Source organism: Xenopus tropicalis, chromosome 5, assembly GCF_000004195.4.
Source record: "Xenopus tropicalis strain Nigerian chromosome 5, UCB_Xtro_10.0, whole genome shotgun sequence".
NCBI lineage: Eukaryota > Metazoa > Chordata > Amphibia > Anura > Pipidae > Xenopus > Xenopus tropicalis.
In genome coordinates, this window is record NC_030681.2 from 38,087,120 (window position 1) to 38,103,818 (window position 16,699).

General features: G+C 42.5%; 1 protein-coding gene across 1 annotated transcript in view; it reads right to left on the minus strand.

Moving 5' to 3' along the window:
• Positions 1 to 16,699, minus strand: part of LOC105945182 (transcription factor Ovo-like 2) — a 122,908-nt gene that overhangs the window by 714 nt on the left and 105,495 nt on the right. The window lies entirely within an intron of this gene.

Genomic DNA, 16,699 nt, shown 5'->3' on the forward strand with positions numbered 1-16,699 from the left:
ACAAATAAGTGGTTATTGCAGCACTCCAACTTTAATGGAGGCCACAGACCCGCCATCACATTAGATCTCTCTGAAACTTTCATAAGAGACCAGAAATAAAGGATATAAACCATTGGTATTAAATCATTACATACTATTACTATAGCCTTATGACACAAGTTATATAGAGAATAATGTACCCACACTGTAAAATATATGCATATTATAAGTTACAAAGGAGTTCCATAACCATATAAAAGGCACATGGTCGAAGGAGAGTGTTTATACAGGTCAAGGAACTCCAAGGTGACTTTTAATATCCTCATATTTTACAACAGGAGCAACATTATTTATTATAATACACAAGTTTGAGAAAGAAATTACATCATTAAGCACTGATTGTAACCAGGGTCGGACTGGGCTGCCGGGACACCTGGAAAAATCCTAGTGGGCCCGGCGACCCAGACCCGACCCTTGCCGGCACGCCTGACCGTTCCTCCCGACGCATTAAATTTATGCGCTCAGGAGAGGACGTTGGGTGGGGGACCCTGCAGGGGGTTAGGGGGGCCCTTGGGGGGGGATTAGGGGAGGTAGCCGGCGGGGGCACCTGCAGGGTGCCTGGGGTGGGAGCCCCGGTGGGCCCAAGTCCGACCCTGATTATAACCGATGACATCACTAAGCACTGTTTATCAGCATATAATTTACAGGACATTCATGGCCCTTGTGTATTATAGGCGTGTATAGAAATGAATAGGTATTTCAGCCTAGTTGTATAAAAAAAACTAAATAAACTTCCATTTTTATGGAAGATTGCTGTGATGCAGCTTTTCCTCTTTGCTGACACCTATTTGAAAAGAGTCTGTTTTGCTTTCAGAATGCAAATCTCCACATTTAAAATACATATTTTATACTGTAGGGAGTAAATTTGGTACTTAAAATAAATAAAACCAAGATACGTTGTACCACTAGCTCAAAATATACAGATTAAAAGAAAAATATAAAAAACGAACAATTTTCAGATCTTTCATGGGCCACTTCCCATTGGTATATCCAGATGAAATACAGTTTAGAATAGCACTATTAATATTTCTTGTTTAAAATGCCTTTATTGCATAAATCTTAGGGCATTAGCTGGAATGCACAAAGATGTATGCAATAAAGGCATTTTAAACATGAGGAAAGAGAGAGATATCAGGTGATGAAGAAAGGAATATATAGACAATAAAGTGATCAGAGAAGAATCAACAGATTTATTGGATTTTGCTGAAAGGCTCATAAAACCCATAAATATTTTACTCTCGAGTAACCAATGGATTTGTGGATCCCTGTTTTGTTTACCTTATAAAGTACAATTAAGTGCTATGGGGTGCAGCTCCTAAAAAACTCACAAAACCTGTAAATATTTTACTCTCGAGTAACCAATGGATTTGTGGATCCCTGTTTTGTTTACCTCCCTGGGCCCCTTACACTCCTGGGTCCCCCTGGCACCACAATTTCTTCTTCTTCTATAGTTACGTCCCTGCTTTACACAGTATACTGCCTTTAATGTAGTGGGAACATAAAAAATAAAACCCTGGTCTCAGCCATATTTGTGACTGCTGCCGATACTAAAGGTGTCTGTGCACCTATGGAGCCAAAAGGATAATAATGATCAGACAGTTTAAAGCAGTATTTATTACTGCAATGTGATTTTATTGTAGAAGTGATACCAAACTACGTGCTTCAGGCTGTGCCCTTTATCAACCGTGCCCTTATACTTTATAATTAATTATCACATTGCAGTTACATTATGACATAAAATAAAATCACATTGCAGTTAAAAATACTGCTTTAAAACTGTCTGATCATTCTTCCTTTTGATTGCATAGGTAGTTATGGAAATCTCTGCTTAACTTTAGAACTTTACATACTTTTGCATTTTGCACCCGGCCCATGGTTTGCACCCACATATACAGCTTTTTGTGCTTCCAAAATTGGTTATTATAGCTAACACTGTTTGACTGTGGAACAAACACAGGCATAGAATCCTTGAATGAGATCACATATACATATATATATACTGTTTGTATTGTGTCTACCCTGAGTCAGCCCATAAATAACCTGAGCATTCATTCATGTTATTAAGTGCCTCGAAGTGTACAAGGGGGATTTCTGGACACATCGCTGTTCTGGCCAGTCCGTGCCCGATTCAACCTAATCCAAACCATGCTCCATTTGATCCAGATCACACCCCCTGCTGCACCCCTATTAGGAGGTATAAATACAGGTAGCTCCTAAAAAACTACGCGGTTAGACAAGTGTAAGCGTATGATGTGATATATTATGGTCACACCCCTATTCATATTCCATTACTAGCATTGTCTTTATAACCTAGCATTCTACAAATAAAAATCATTCATAGATTAAAGCTCTGCTGGCACATATTGTTACTGGTCTTTTTATATTCTTTAAGTTGGGCAACTTGAGCTTTTTGCTGTTAGAAAGTTTTCTTCTGCATTGGAGAAAGGCTTGTATGTCTTCAGCTCTCTAGTTCATGCATGTCTCCATGGTAACGCCACTGATGCCCTGTATGCCACTGCTGCTGGTCACATGCCTCACAATAGCTTAACTGCCATTTGCTGGGTTCAGACCAACTGACGTTTGGATAGGGAGTAGAAGAGGGAGTGTTTTCGATCAGCGAGTATTAATATTATAGAAATAGCGAGAGAGAGCAAATAAAATTTATAAAAAACAGTGTAGGACAAGATACCATCATGAGTTTGAGTAAGAAAAGGAGTCGGAGTCCATCTGGAGAGAAATTAGATGTAGCAAAAAGCTTTGGAGAAGAGAAGCCCAACAAGAATTGGAGCAAAGAAAGGAGTCAGAAGATAGAAAAGAAAGAAGCAGAAAATGATAACAAAAGCTGCGGAAATGAACAGAAAATTCAGAATAGGAGCATTAAAAGAAGAAGGAGTGAAGAGAAACACAAAGAAAAGAAGACAAGCGAGGATGTGAGAAATAAGAGGGGAAGACTTGAAGGGCAGTTAGAAACAGAAAAGGAAAGCCAAACAGAGAAGACCACTAAAGATGGGAGCATTAATAGGAGAAGATCTGAAGAACAACAGAAAGATAAACAAATCCAGGTAGAGAAGAAGAGCAGCGAGGATGGAAGATTTAAAATGAGAAGATCTGCAGAAGAACAGAAAGAAAAGGTAAGCCAAGCAGAGAAGAATACCAGTGAGGGTGGGAGCATTAATAGGAGAAGATCTGAAGAAGAACAGAAGGTAAGGGAAATCCAAGCAGAGAAGAAGACCAGTGAGGATGGGAGCATTACAAGAAAATCTGAAGAAGGACAGAAAGAAAAGCAAAGTCAACAAAGCTGTAAAGAAAGAAACACGGAGCAAAAGGACGAGAGGAATAAAAGACCAAGGAGCCCAGAAGACCCCTTAGAAGGTGAGGAAACAACACTGCACTGTTTGTATATATTTAATAGACACATACAGTACATTGTAACTAAATGGGAAATTGCTCAGTGCAATTTTAAGCACTTTTGCCAAGTCTCTATCATATTTAAAGACTTTATTGTAAATGTTATTAGGAGCCATTTTACCTATCTGAATCTTTATTATGTGTGGCAGGGAATATACCTTATTATTCCCTATATGTCCCCCTTCACCCTTTGCCTCATTTGCTAATAACTAACAGCAAGTTTAACTGCCAATTTCTATATATACCTTGTGCTGCTAAAATCCCACTGCTCCTCAATGCAACATTTAGAAAAACAGGCAGATCCACTTAGGGTAAAGGCACGTGGCGCTACTAGTAACAGCTACTTGCCATGTAGAGCATATTTGCAGAGTCAGTTCTCAGTATTGGCAGGTTTTTTTCTGGCGTTTAGCAGTCGTGAAAAAGGAGCTGCTACTAGTAGCTCCGTGTGTCTTCACCCTTACAGAGATAGAGAAGCGCAACTCTATTATGAGCTCTGTGAACAAATGAGGAGAGTTACGGTGCAAAGTAGAATAAATGTGGCGCTTTATAGTACAATTGTTGTTTGCATCTTGCCTCTCACAAATGTATATTGGCCGTTGGGGCTTAAAATGAGGTTGCAAGTTGCCATACATGTAAGTCGGTAAGTAATACCTATCAGTTATAAATGTAATATAAATGTTTTGTTTTTCATATGTATACTTGTTGATTAAATTAAACATATACTAGTATGTACAGTTTATATGTGATATTGAGCTACTAATGGGATTTTTTTTCTCTAACAAGGTGGAAGTATACAGAAGAGATCCTGTTTGGACATCAAAAGACCTGATCCCCTGGATATCAACAACTATAAGTTCCACTCAGAGCTGGGACAAGGAGGCTTTGGCCAGGTGAGCGAAGTATATTCCAAGTTATTAAATATGGAATTATTTTATCTCTACAAGAGACTCTGTGATATTAAATGTCTTCTCTTATTTTTATTAGGTGATGTTGGCTACTTTTAGACCAAATAAACAGCTGGTAGCAATAAAGGTCTTGAAGAAAAAGTCTGCAAAGACCAACACCTATACCATCACTAAAGAGGCCTATTTTTTGAAGATCAGCAGAGGATGTGCATTTTTAAGCCATTCTTATGCAGTTTTGCAAACAGAGGTAACCATACTGTATGTGTATATGTATGTTTCTTTTGTATGTGTGTGTCTGAGATTTAGTTCTTGGCACTCCCAGACCTTATCGTCATTAAGTACTCACCAAAAAAATTACTTTGTCAATGTCAATAAATTCACGTTAGTGTAAAGTAGTGGTGCCTTCATGGTGTGTATTACAGGGATATTATTTATCATTGAAATATATGAACCTATTTATATAACTTTAGTCCCCTGCAGAGGTCTCCCACCCACCTCCTGAAAGGTACCACACATTACCCTAATACTGCCCTATTTGCCCTGTTACTAAAATTGAAAGTAGCGCAGCAGGGTTGGCTGATGCATTCTATGGCTGCTTTCCCAGCAAAGTAGTGTATGGCAAAGAGCTGGTGCCATTCAATGATCGCAGTCAGAGAGCTGGGAAGATGCCATGAAGCAGCCATAGATGGCAGCCACCAGACCACAGCGCTGCTCTGCATCTTATTTGGAGCCGTGTGTGGTGCAGTTCAGCAGGGTGGGGGGGGGGGGGAGAAGAGGTCACTGCAGACATCGCAAGTTATCTGGGATGGTTTTATCATTAAGCAAGTACCTTGAATCTCATCTTATTGCCAGCTGTATTTGTGGGTGGTAGTGTCCCATGTCTCACATTCCCCTAATCTGTCCTTACCAGCTGGAAGCCTTCTTTGTCCTGGAGTATTGCAGTGGGAAATCCATGTGGGATATGATTGATTGCAAAGGAAAACTACCAATGTCAAGCATCATGTGAGTATTATCAGGCAGACATGACAATTCCAGGGTAAATGTACAAAAGTACAAAAACAGGTGCAATACTTCATTTTTTTTTCATTTTTTTTAGAGCTTTTAGCTCTCCCCCAAGAGATCACTCTATATTATATACTGTATTTAATCCCCTAGTTGCTAGGTCCTGGTAATGTATTTAAGTTACCTAAGTGGAAACTTTGTTATTGGCCCATAGAATTAGTGACCACTTTAATACTGGAGGATATGTGCCAGGGAGCCTGGTGTTTACAAGGCCCAATTTTACAAGAGTCCTGTCATAGAGGGAAAACCCTTCTAAATAAAGCCAGGGAACAGGGGCCCTATGAATGAGGTTTATTCAGATAATGGACTAGTTTTGTCTGGAGTATCTTCTAGGAAGGTAAGATAATGAGACATAGCTAGAAAGAGCAGCGTTGTGCTCCACCTAAGGATTTATAGCTACAGATAGGGCTCCCTGAGGGCAAGGGATTCCCTGAAGGGATTTTGGCATAGTATATACTTCCTAAAATGTCCTGTTGGAGGGGATCTGGACCACTAACTGGCAACCTAAAAGTGTATCTTAAACCTACCTAGTGCCTCCATAGTGGTGTGAGGGTTAAACTCTGCTTTGAATATATGTAACATTATATATCTACCATATCAATTGTTTTGTTATATGTTTATTACTGCAGCAGAGGGGTATAGTGGCACAACACCCACTCTCTTCCTCTTTCATATTACAAGGTTCCATCTGGGAAAAGGAGACCAGGGTAACTCATGTTCTACCATCACTAGCCGGAAAATGTAGTTTGGGCTAAGATAGGGTTACCAATATATATTGGGGTAAAAAAAGGGGGGTTGAGTTTTACTTCTTCCTTGCAAGGGCCAAACATGTTTGCCCTGTTCCGCTCAATAAATAATAAGAACCACAGAACTTTTCGTTAGACAATAGACAAAAAGTAAGTTCCCCACAAGCACAACCTGCAGTCATGTTGAACAAGGGGATATACTGCCCCTTTAATAAGTGAAATAAGTTTTTGCCCTTGTGCTCTATACACCAATGGATACACAAATTAGTGCATTTTTCTGTTATTAAGAGAGATGAGAAATTGATGAGATATAGGAATGATGATTATTTTCTTTTTGGAAAGGTTCTACACAGCTGAGATGGTGGTTGCCCTCCAGTTCCTGCATTCCAAGGGAATCATTCATCGGTCAGTAAAATCTCAATATGTTGTGTTACACCTTTATGTGTTTTAACTAAACTAGTCACTGTTATCATGATTCCACTCACTGTGAGCAGATCGGTCTTGTAACATGCTTTGAGATGTCAGTTTATTAAATATAGTCATTCAGTTATACACATACAGTCATTCAGTTATACACATAAGGCCTATGTCATACTGACGGGATTAGAAGCAGCGACCTGTCAACTATAATAAAGTTTTATTGCTAAAGTGTAGAATGTTCTATTACGCCCTCAAAGAAATCTATAAGGGCAGTGGCACACGGTGGATTTTGTTGCCCACTTAATTTCTCACTTACTGGCAGATAACAAAACACAGGCAAATACTGATGCAATTGCACTTAAATTTGCTCAGTATTGCATATATGCACAATACTACAGTTGCACCTGCAGGGTTAGCATGATTATTATTCTATGTACATTTATTTTCAGCATTTTGTCCTCCCTGCCTGCATATGAAAAAGTGGGCAATAAAATGTTCCAAGTCTTTTTCTAGCCAGATGCAGGTAGCAGCTACTAATCTGGAGTTTTTAGGAAGCTTGTTGCAGCTTTTCATACTGCATGATATTTCCCCATACGCCATTGGCCTAAGGGCAGATCCAGGAAACCAAAGGTTCCTATGACAGAGTTCATCACTGCTACACTCTAAATTTCTTGCTGTGGCACAGAGCATTTTGTGGGATCCATAACCAAGAGCTGTTAAGATCTTTTGGATTGCCACCTTCTTTTGTGGTTAATTTTTAGCTCATTGCAAAGTTTCAAAAGAGCCAAAGAAGCCCTGCGCAATATTTCTATTTCCTTTACATAGCTGACAAGAGTTCCCACAAATAATCTCCTGTATTCCTCAGCAATACATAATAAATTACCTGCCACCACTAAGACAGTGACCTTAAGAATATGTGATTATAAAGACACTCTAAAGTAGCCCTTTACCATCCTTTAACGTCTTAGAAAATCCTTAACTTCCTTCCCAAAACTCTATGTACATTTATACGATTGCAAATTGTTCCTAATATTCCGCCTACAGTGATCTGAAGCCGGACAACATACTGATAGATAAAGATGGCCATATTAAGATCTGCGACTTTGGCATTGCTGAAGTTGGCCTCATTGGCAAGAAGAAGACGAGCGGCTTAGCAGGAACCCCTGGATACCGGGCACCAGAGGTGACATAATTTGTTTTTAATATTTACAATATATACCTAGTGTATATATATATATACATACATACATACATACATAAGGATGAAAGGTTTGTATAAAAAAAATCTATAGAATAGCATTAGCATCTTAGATGATCCCACTGCCATGGGAAACCATCATCTAACAAGTGCTGGCACAATGCAATGTCGGGTCATTTAGATACTTAAATTCTATTAGGGGTAATTTAAGGCACATTGGTGCTGCAATCTTGGGCTGTTTAAAACTTGATGTTCAAAGTGCCTAAACCTATGTCAACAGTTTGGCAAATGCATTAAGAGAGCTGAAGCAAATTATGAGTTTAGCCTCACCCCATTCTTTCTGGGAATTCTTGCGCTATCTAGCACTTGTTACTGAGCAAAATAAATGCCTTCTAACCTAATGGGTACCAAAAGTCTTTCTGACACAGGGGTCACACAGCTTTCCTAACATTCTATTATTGAGATGGAGGAAAAGTTATGTGGTAGGGAGGAGAGACCAGTATCTTCCTGTCATATCTCAGTTGTTCCAGTGTTAGAGCAAAAAGGCATGCCAGGTTATTTGCAAGAATTGCCTCGCTATACCATAAGCAGCAGTGTGATTCCTATTGACAGTAATGAGAAGCAGTTAACAGCAATCCTATGGAGAAAAATGCCAATCTACCCTTGTTTTCATATTAAAGTCACAAATATAAGTAGCCAATTAAGTTGTTTTTATTATTTTCTTTAAAGATTCTATCGAGCGAAGAATATAACGCAGGAGCGGATTGGTGGTCATTTGGGGCTACAATGTATGAAATGGCCACAGGAGAATTGCCTTTTCCACATTCAGGCAGCCTTTTTAGGCAACGATTTATGATTAAAATGAGAACACCTAATTACCCACAATATATGAGCGAAGAAATGCTGGACCTCCTGCCAAAGGTAAATATCAGCAGTTAAATAGAGGAATACATAAGGGAATTGCAGTGTATTTAATATTGTATATAGCTGTGGTATACATAAGTATCAGAGGTCCCATTTGTGTCCCATTTTTAACTCAAAAGGTCTGCACATATATATTTCATATTACTGTAATGATGACCTTTTATATAACTTTATTTTTATTGGTTATTAACCCTGAAGTAACAGTAAAAGTGATTGATAACAATTAACAGGAAAAAGGAAACCAAACATTAACATTTGATAAGGTATTTGAGCGATATTGGGGAAGAGGTGTATAGAAAACTGGGAGAAGAAGGAATGAAAGGTGTCCCTGGTGCAAACTTTTTAAACGGACAAAGTAAGAGAAAATGTCTACAGGGTCCAAATTTGTTTTATCCTTTTGCTACATGTTGGCCCTCCTTCTTTAAAATATTCACCATCTTTTTCAGATTTTCCAGGTAACATCTGCACTGGTTCCAGCTGGGCGCATACGCAGTACAGAAATGTCTAAGAAAGAGTCTGTACAGCCTATGCACCCACCTGAGCCCCTACAGGGATACCTGTATACCCAGCAGGAGTATTTTTGAGAAGGAGTTTAGTTCTGTAAGCATTAAAATACTGGTAGTTTGTATGAGAAGATGTAGTTCTTGATGGTTACATGTATGACTGAGTCAAGTCCTTCTTGTCAAAAACACAATAGAACTGTTTCTATAAAGGATTTTTAAGATATAAAGAGAAAGTCTTCCTTTTTGTTATTCTTATTACCCCTATTTGTGGGAGGCGGTACCCAGCATAATATCTGCAATATTTAAATAAAGGACTATTTTTCTCTTTAGCTTTTGGAGAATGATGAGACTCAGCGGCTTGGACTGAATGGGAACATCAGGGAGCATGCTTTCTACAGCACAATAAACTGGGAAGATCTGGAAAACCGAAGATTGACGCCTCCTTTCCAGCCAGGAATGGTAAATTTGTGCGCTGAACCAATGAATAATCTAGTAATATCCTGCCGGGGCGCTACTACTCCTTTTTTACTCTTGAGTTCTTCTCCTTTGTTATCGATATATGAAAACGTGGTTGTAACAGTTACTCTTCCATTGTTCAAGTGATGTCCAGGTGGAACATCAATCATACATTTTGATCCAAATTTAGCCATCAAGTTGGGCCTCCCGATAATTTACTGCTGTTTATATTTACCAGTGATAGGAGCTGGTAGTGTTAAGACAAAGAGTTTGTCCCAGTGGCTTAGGATCCCTGCTGTTATTGGGATAGAGGGTAGGTCAGCTCCATAATAACACCAGACAACTGGCTTAGCCATTTTCTTCCTTGCAGTTAACAATCCCTAAGTGACCGCATTATTCATTAGTTTGATTCCCATATCCCTATAACAGAAGAAGGGAGTGTATTCTTCTCTGTGAAGCTAAAAGGCTGCTTTCTCTATAAAGATTTTACACATATGCCGGTATATATGATCGGTATTTCAGAAGGCTAAGGGGCATAATTAATCATAATGAATCTACGTTAAGGGCTGTGACACACGGGGAGGTTAGTCGCCACGCAACAAATCTTCCTTGATGCAGGCGACTATTCTCCCCGCAATGTAATCCCACCAGCTAGAATGTAAATCGCCAGTAATGGCATACGTAGTGTACGCGATTTGCCGAAGTCGCCGAAGTTTCCTCTAAAAGCAACTTCGGCAAATCGCGGCACCGTGTATGCCATCCCACCGGAGATTTACATTCTAGCCGGTGGGATGGCATTGTGGGGAGGTAAGTCGCCCGCGACAAGGAAGGTTTGTGGCGCAGCGAATAATCTCCCCTTGTGTCACAGCCCTAAAAACATTAGCAATGGAAATGAAACTATACAACGCTGTATAAAAGGTTAAGCACTTTTTTTAACTTGTTCATAGCCATCAGCAGACGACCTTCATGAATACCAGCCAGCATTCTCCCCTCAGTGTTCCAATGAGGAAACCAACTGGAAAAATTTCTCCTATGTGGATCCCAGCTGGAATTGGCAGGAGTAAGGCATCACCTCTATTATAATGTGGGATAACATCATTAGCTACTGCCTGTAACAACCTGAGGCCCATAACATTGTACCATCTATGGCACGTTGCACCCCAGAACCACCAATCCACCTGCTATACCAACGCTAAACCATCTCCTGTGAATGTCAGCTGGTTCTACCATTGATGCCAGCACCACACGGGATCTCTAACTGTAACTTCTAAAGGATAGAAAAAGAAAGGTAAGATCATTTAGGAGTCTGAGCTATGGTGAGTATAAATCTTATAAAGATAGCCTTGCTCCCACCCACCCCTAACTTCTGTCTCTCACCTTTTCACCATGATTTCCCCCTTCCTAATCACTGCCCCACTCACCCCAAACTTGTGTCTCTCTCTTGTTTCCGTTCCTATGATTAACCCCTTTCCTAACCAGTTCCCCACCCCAGTGGTGTAATTATAAAGGAAGGAGACCTTGTGGCCGCGGGGGGCCCAGGTCTACTTCCTTCAGGGGGTCAACATGAAGGGTCACGGATGAACTGCAATGCAAGCAAAATCTTATTGCAGGGTGCCCTCTTCCTAAACATTGCCCCACATGCAAAAGTTGGATCACCCTCTTATTCCCTTACCCACGATTAAACCAATACTAACCAATGGGCCACACCAGTGGCATGGCTATGGAGGAAGCAGACCCCCATGGCTGCGGGGGGCCAGTGGTCTACTTCCTCTACAAAGGGGGGCCCACATAGGGGTATGGAGGGTGGTCCATAAATATACACCACTGCCCCACATCCAACCTATTACCTATAATTAACCCTTACTAACCAATACCCCACACACAAATCTGTGATCACCCACTTATTCCCTTAGACATGATTAACCCCTTCCCTAAACAGGGGTGTAACTATAGAGGAAGAAGACCCACGGCCGCGGGGGGCCCAGGACTACTTCCTCTATATGGGGACCAGCATAGGGGTGTGGTGGGTGGCCCGTGATGCACGAAAAAAATCTCACTGCGGGGTGCTTGGTCCCATAAAGTTACACCGCTGTCCCACATCCCAAAGTTCTGTTTCCCTCCTATTCCATTACCTATGATTAACCCTTACTAACCAATGCCCCACACACAAATCTGTGATCACCCACTTATTCCCTTAGCCATGATTAACCCCTTCCCTAAACAGGGGTGTAACTATAGAGGAAGAAGACCCACGGCCGCGGGGGGCCCAGGACTACTTCCTCTATATGGGGACCAGTATAGGGGTGTGGTGGGTGGCCCGTGATGCACGAAAAAAATCTCACTGCGGGGTGCTTGGTCCCATCAAGTTACACCACTGTCCCACATCCCAAAGTTCTGTCGTCTTCTTCATAATCAATTACTAATTTATTCCCTTAACCATGATTAATCCCTTTCCTAACCAGGGGTGTAACTATAAAGGAAGAAGACCCACGGCCGCGGGGGGCCCAGGACTACTTCGTCTATATGGGGACCAGTATAGGGGTGTGGTGGGTGGCCCGTGATACATGAAAAAAATCTCACTGCGGGGTGCTTGGTCCCATAAAGTTACACCACTGTCCCACATCCCAAAGTTCTGTCTCCCTCCTATTCCATTACCTATGATTAACCCTTACTAACCAATGCCCCACACACAAATCTGTGATCACCCACTTATTCCCTTAGCCATGATTAACCCCTTCCCTAACCAGGGGTGTAACTATAGAGGAAGAAGACCCACGGCCGCGGGGGGCCCAGGACTACTTCGTCTATATGGGGACCAGTATAGGGGTGTGGTGGGTGGCCCGTGATACATGAAAAAAATCTCACTGCGGGGTGCTTGGTCCCATCAAGTTACACCACTGTCCCACATCCCAAAGTTCTGTCTTCTTCTTCATAATCAATTACTAATTTATTCCCTTAACCATGATTAATCCCTTTCCTAACCAGGGGTGTAACTATAGAGGAAGAAGACCCACGGCCGCGGGGGCCCAGGACTACTTCGTCTATATGGGGACCAGTATAGGGGTGTGGTGGGTGGCCCGTGATACATGAAAAAAATCTCACTGCGGGGTGCTTGGTCCCATAAAGTTACACCACTGTCCCACATCCCAAAGTTCTGTCTCCCTCCTATTCCATTACCTATGATTAACCTTACTAACCAATGCCCCCACACACAAATTTGTGATCACCCACTTATTCCCTTAGCCATGATTAACCCCTTCCCTAACCAGGGGATGTAACTATAGAGGAAGAAGACCCATGGCCGCGGGGGGCCCAGGACTACTTCCTCTATATGGGGACCAGCATAGGGGTGTGGCGGGTGGCCCGTGATGCACGAAAAAAATCTCACTGCGGGGTGCTTGGTCCCATCAAGTTACATCCCAAAGTTCTGTCTCCCTCCTATTCCATTACCTATGATTAACCCTTACTAACCAATGCCCCACACACAAATCTGTGATCACCCACTTATTCCCTTAGCCATGATTAACCCCTTCCCTAAACAGGGGTGTAACTATAGAGGAAGAAGACCCACGGCCGCGGGGGCCCAGGACTACTTCCTCTATATGGGGACCAGTATAGGGGTGTGCGGGTGGCCCATGATGCACGAAAAAATCTCACTGCGGGGTGCTTGGTCCCATCAAGTTACACCACTGTCCCACATCCCAAAGTTCTGTCGTCTTCTTCATAATCAATTACTAATTTATTCCCTTAACCATGATTAATCCCTTTCCTAACCAGGGGTGTAACTATAGAGGAAGAAGACCCACGGCCGCGGGGGGCCCAGGACTACTTCGTCTATATGGGGACCAGTATAGGGGTGTGGTGGGTGGCCCGTGATACATGAAAAAAATCTCACTGCGGGGTGCTTGGTCCCATAAAGTTACACCACTGTCCCACATCCCAAAGTTTCTGTCTCCCTCCTATTCCATTACCTATGATTAACCCTTACTAACCAATGCCCCACACACAAATCTGTGATCACCCACTTATTCCCTTAGCCATGATTAACCCCTTCCCTAAACAGGGGTGTAACTATAGAGGAAGAAGACCCACGGCCGCGGGGGGCCCAGGACTACTTCCTCTATATGGGGACCTGTATAGGGGTGTGGTGGGTGGCCCATGATGCACGAAAAAAATCTCACTGCGGGGTGCTTGGTCCCATCAAGTTACACCACTGTCCCGCATCCCAAAGTTCTGTCGTCTTCTTCATAATCAATTACTAATTTATTCCCTTAGCCATGATTAATCCCTTTCCTAACCAGGGGTGTAACTATAGAGGAAGAAGACCCACGGCCGCGGGGGGCCCAGGACTACTTCCTCTATATGGGGACCAGTATAGGGGTGTGGTGGGTGGCCCGTGATACATGAAAAAAATCTCACTGCGGGGTGCTTGGTCCCATAAAGTTACACCACTGTCCCACATCCCAAAGTTCTGTCTCCCTCCTATTCCATTACCTATGATTAACCCTTACTAACCAATGCCCCACACACAAATCTGTGATCACCCACTTATTCCCTTAGCCATGATTAACCCCTTCCCTAAACAGGGGTGTAACTATAGAGGAAGAAGACCCACGGCCGCGGGGGGCCCAGGACTACTTCCTCTATATGGGGACCAGCATAGGGGTGTGGTGGGTGGCCCGTGATGCACGAAAAAAATCTTACTGCGGGGTGCTTGGTCCCATAAAGTTACACCACTGTCCCACATCCCAAAGTTCTGTCGTCTTCTTCATAATCAATTACTAATTTATTCCCTTAGCCATGATTAACCCCTTCCCTAACCAGGGGTGTAACTATAGAGGAAGAAGACCCACGGCCGCGGGGGGCCCAGGCCTACTTCCTCTATATGGGGACCAGCATAGGGGTGTGGTGGGTGGCCCGTGATGCATGATAAAAATCTCATTGCGGGTGCTTGGTCCCATAGAGTAACACCACTGCCCCACAGTCATAATCCATTACTAATTTATTCCTTTAGCCATGATTAACCCCCTTTTCTAACCAGTGCCCATACCAGTGGCGTAACTATAGAAGAGAAGACCAAGGCCGCGGGGGGGCCCAGGACTACTTCCTCTACAGGCGGCCCCACATAGGGGTGTGGCGGGTGGCCCAAGATGCACACAAAATCTCAATGGGGGGTGTCTATGAAGATTCTCATTCATCCAGGTCATGATATACAGTATCTAGTAGAATTAAGTCTAAAACAACTGGACTTTTCTGAGTTTTTCTTGAAAACGTTTCACCACTCATCCGAGTGGCTTCTTCAGTTCAAATGACTGGTAGGGAATTCCCCGGTATTTAAACTCTTGATGGTAGTAGAGTCACAGACATCCAATCACAATGGTTCCATTGAACTTGTTCAGTTAGGTGTTAGCTGAAACTGACAGGTGTAAGAAGGTATGATCCAATCACAATGGTACCAAGATTCTCATTGATGAAGGTGTTAATCCTTCAAAGTACATGACTGGAAGTGTGAACTGTTGTGAAACTGCCGGGGTAAGGATGTCAACGCGCCATTGTATGTTGGTGACAAGCGGTGTCTCAGGCCCCCTCCTCTGTTCAGGGATGGTTTTTCCAGGTTGGCATAAATGGCCTCTTTCACACCTCTTTCAAACCATCTGTCCTCTCGGTCCAAAATATGCACGTTACTGTCCTCAAAAGAGTGACCTTTTTCTTTGAGGTGTAGATAGGCGGGCGAACTCCTCAGGACAAGACTCGGCAGTCTATCTACACCTCAAAGAAAAAGGTCACTCTTTTGAGGACAGTAACGTGCATATTTTGGACCGAGAGGACAGATGGTTTGAAAGAGGTGTGAAAGAGGCCATTTATGCCAACCTGGAAAAACCATCCCTGAACAGAGGAGGGGGCCTGAGACACCGCTTGTCACCAACATACAATGGCGTGTTGACATCCTTACCCCGGCAGTTTCACAACAGTTCACACTTCCAGTCATGTACTTTGAAGGATTAACACCTTCATCAATGAGAATCTTGGTACCATTGTGATTGGATCATACCTTCTTACACCTGTCAGTTTCAGCTAACACCTAACTGAACAAGTTCAATGGAACCATTGTGATTGGATGTCTGTGACTCTACTACCATCAAGAGTTTAAATACCGGGGAATTCCCTACCAGTCATTTGAACTGAAGAAGCCACTCGGATGAGTGGTGAAACGTTTTCAAGAAAAACTCAGAAAAGTCCAGTTGTTTTTAGACTTAATTCTACTAGATACTGTATATCAATGGGGGGTGCTTGGGCCCCATAAAATTTCACCACTGCCACAAATTTCAAACTTCAGAATATGTTTGTTGTGCATGTTGTGTGTGTATGGGTGTATGCGTGCTGTGTGTGTATGGGTGTATGTGTATGGGTGTATGCCTGCTGTGTGTGTATGGGTGTATGTGTGTGTGTGTATGGGTGTATGCGTGTATGTGTGTGTATGGGTGTATGCATGCTCTGTGTGTGTTCTTTATATGTGTGTTTTATGTATGAGAGTAAGTTTGTTGTGTGTATGGGTTGTATGTGTGCTGTGTGTTCTTTATATATGTTTTATGTATGAGAGTATGTTTGTTGTGTGTATGCGTGTGTGTGTGTGCGTGCTGTGTGTATGCGTGTGTGTGTATGCGTGCTGTGTGTGTATGCGTGCTTGTGTGTGTGTGTATGCATGCTTGTGTGTGTGTGTATGCCTGCTTGTGTGTGTACCAGTTTAGTCATTTGAAATGCTCACCCATTTCTTGAATAGGGGAACACTGAGATACATTTCTTCAGTATTATCCGCTAGCATTTCTAGGTGCTTCTAGGGCCATTTTACTTGCAGCACAGCCCATAGCCATATATATATAATATTGAGAGCAGATGGCGGCAGTTCAGCATATTTACAGAGCTTGCATTAACAGCGCAGGAGCTGCTGACTGCACTACAGGTGAGACTGGCTTAGAAGCACCCCCAAATGCCTGTGTGTTTATATACAGCCTTACTGTTCTCCCATTCAACAAAACC